The following is a 3,502-nucleotide window of genomic DNA, read 5'->3' on the forward strand; positions in this document are numbered from 1 at the left end:
ACGGACAATGTTGGGAAAACTCAGCAGATCCAGCAGCATCGGTAGGGAGAGAAAACAGAGTAAACGTTTTGAGTCTATCAGAATGAAAAGAGAGGGAGTTGTAATGTATTGGGTATTGTACTGTAACTGGGAGAGATTGCAACAAAGATATATCAAACTTAAGAACAAGACAGATGGCCTGGTGTGGATGGGGGGAGGGCTTTGCATTGAGACAAAAACGTATGGGATATTTTTTTTAAAGGGGGATACGATGGAGGAGAAAGGTCCCAGTCTAAAGTTGTTGAACTCAATGTGAGTCCTGAGGACTAACCAGCAAGCTGGCTATGAAGCAGAAAACAGTAGGAGTTAAGGGCAGCTATTTAGTCTAGCAAAAGGTGGGAAGTCGTGTTCCACAGGAATTGATGCTGGGACCACTAATATTCACTATTTAGATTAATGATTTGAACTTGGGAATCAAACACAATTTCTAACTTTTTGAACAGGGTGTCGCTCTTGTGACAAAATACAAGACAGCACCTTCCAAATCCACAACCTCTGCCACCTCAAAGGACAAAGGCAGAAGCTGCATCCAAATTCCCCTACAATCCACACACCTCCCTGACTTGGAACTATATCACTATTCCTTCACTGTCACTGGGTCAAAATCCTGGAAATCCCCTCCCTGTGGGTCGCCACATAGACATCCGGTTCAAGAAGGCAGCTCAACATCACCTTCTCAAAGGCAATTAAAGATGATTAATAAATGCAGGCCCAGCCAGCAAGATCCACGTCCCATGAAATAATAACTTTACAAAATGAGTATTTAATTTTCAAATTAATTTGAGTATAATAAGTCTGAGGTGGTGGATTTTAATGAGGAGAGTAAGGATGCCATACACTGAGTGTCCAAATGGTGTGGAAGATCAAATGGATCGAATGGTACAGATGCACAATCAATAAAAGTAGCAGCATAGACTAATAGGACCTTTTCTTTTTTTTAAAAAAAGAGCAAACCAAGTTCTAGGGCCTATTTTGAGAGGGATAGAACTGAACAGTAGGGAGGTCGTGCAAAATGTTTCTAGAACCTTGGTTAGACCACATTTGGAGTAATGTGCTCAGTTCTGCTTTCCATTGTCAGAAGGAAAAAGACATTTGGAAAAGGTGTAGAAAACACATCCAAGACCATGGAGGGATTTGGACACATGAATGGGAATTTTAAATTAATGGGATCACTGGACCAGGAGCCAAAGTGGGTACATCGAGTTACTAAGGATCCCAACTGTGACGAAACATACTCCCAGAGGTTTGCCCCGACACTCCAGTCATTAGTCAGCCAACTCCTCCATCATTGTGCCCACAATTGGAAAGCAAAATCTCATTCCCCAATTGAATGATGCTTGACTATTACCCAACAGTTTTTTAAAACCCCTTTTGCAATATTTTTATATCTGATAAAGAGGAATGTTCAAAGAAAATTACAAAACAGAACTTTTTTAATATCCCGATGATTTTTCTCCAGGGTTACACATAGCACTATTCTAGGAATTGTTCTTCAATTCCTGGAGACCCAAGGCCAATCCTGGACATTTGGGAACCAATTGATTTACATCCATTCCACAACACAGAAACAGGCCATTTGGTCCAACAGGTATAGGGTGATGCTAATGTTCCATGTGATCCTCCTCAGACCCCACTTCATGTAGCCCCCATTCTTTATTCCCTGACTGGAGGAAATATCTACCTCATTAAATCTTCTTTAACATTCTAAACATTGTGTCCAGATTGTTCCTGAAACTTCTATACTCAAATTGGGATAAATTACTGAGTTACCTACTGGTGGAAAATCAAAATGATCTGAAAAAGTTATTAAAATCACATGGAGAAATATGTGGGAATAAGCTGGAAGTAGTAAAGTAATTGTGCATGACGTAGTTGTAGACAATGCTGTTCCAACTGAGCAATATCCATATAGATTTAATCCACTCAAGTCAACATATGGTATGCTTGCCTTTATAGGATGGGGTATAGAGTATAAAAGCTGGAGTCTGACGATGCAGCTGTATAGAACGCTGGTTAGGCCACATTTGGAGTACTGCGTCCAGTTCTGGTCGCCGCACTACCAGAAGGACGTGGAGGCATTGGAGAGAGTGCAGAGAAGGTTTACCAGGATGTTGCCTGGTATGGAGGGTCTTAGCTATGAGGAGAGATTGGGTAGACTGGGGTTGTTCTCCTTGGAAAGACGGAGAATGAGGGGAGATCTAACAGAGGTGTACAAGATTATGAAGGGTATAGATAGGGTGAACAGTGGGAAGCTTTTTCCCAGGTCGGAGGTGACGATCACGAGGGGTCACGGGCTCAAGCTGAGAGGGGCGAAGTATAACTCAGACATCAGAGGGACGTTTTTTACACAGAGGGTGGTGGGGGCCTGGAATGCGCTGCCAAGTAAGGTGGTGGAGGCAGGCACGCTGACATCGTTTAAGACTTACCTGGATAGTCACATAAGCAGCCTGAGAATGGAGGGATACAAACGATTGGTCTAGTTGGACCAAGGAGCGGCACAGGCTTGGAGGGCCGAAGGGCCTGTTTCCTGTGCTGTACTGTTCTTTGTTCTTTGTAACACAGCTTCAGAAGGAGAAGCTGACGTTTGCTCAGTTTGAGATGCAGCAAACACTATGAAGGGCTGGTAGATAATTACAAATCTCAGTTAATGAAGTCATGAATGAAGTCAAATGAGTGTACCATGAAACTGATGAACACAGAGAAAACAACAATTACTGGAAGATGCAGGAAAGTGAGCAGGTGTGGAAACATTTGCGAGAAAAGTTAACCAATTTAAAGGCTGTTCTTGAGTTGTTGAAACGAACTGAGAATAATCTGCAGGACTGTCATCAGTAACTCGTCATCTGTGAGAAGAAAAATGTAGATCAGTCAGCAGTCATATCTGATCTCAAAATGGAGATGGGGGAGCAGAAGTATTGTACTACTGCAGACAGAAGAAAAGGACAGCGATGTGAAGTAAGACTGTTTGATGAAACTGTACCAAATAAACTGCTGGGATAATGAATCTATACAGCTTGTACAGACATGGATACCCAGAGGAACAGTTGATGTGCAAATAAATTACAATGGTTTTTGCAACAGCATGACTACCACAATGATCGTTACAATGATAATTGAACAAATCCTGACACCAAAGAAGCCAATCTGCTTTATATCTTTGCCGAAGAATATGCAGAAAATGATGATGAAGATTCAGAAGAAATAAAGGAATTAATAAACTACATTGGAACAGAAAGATGTACTTTTACTTTCCCAATCCAAGAGTGTCCAATTTACTTCATCAATGAAGTTTCCTGGGGGAGAGAAGAATATATAAGAAGGTCACCTGACAGTTTTAGAATTGAGGATTGTGTTGTTATTGAAAATCCACTAGTACAGGCCAAGGATGCAGGAAAGGAAGAAAATCATAACCTGAAACTAAAAATTGGAGACACTGGAAAGAATGTACCATTTTGCAACAGAA

Source organism: Mustelus asterias, chromosome 9, assembly GCF_964213995.1.
Source record: "Mustelus asterias chromosome 9, sMusAst1.hap1.1, whole genome shotgun sequence".
Classification (NCBI taxonomy): domain Eukaryota; kingdom Metazoa; phylum Chordata; class Chondrichthyes; order Carcharhiniformes; family Triakidae; genus Mustelus; species Mustelus asterias.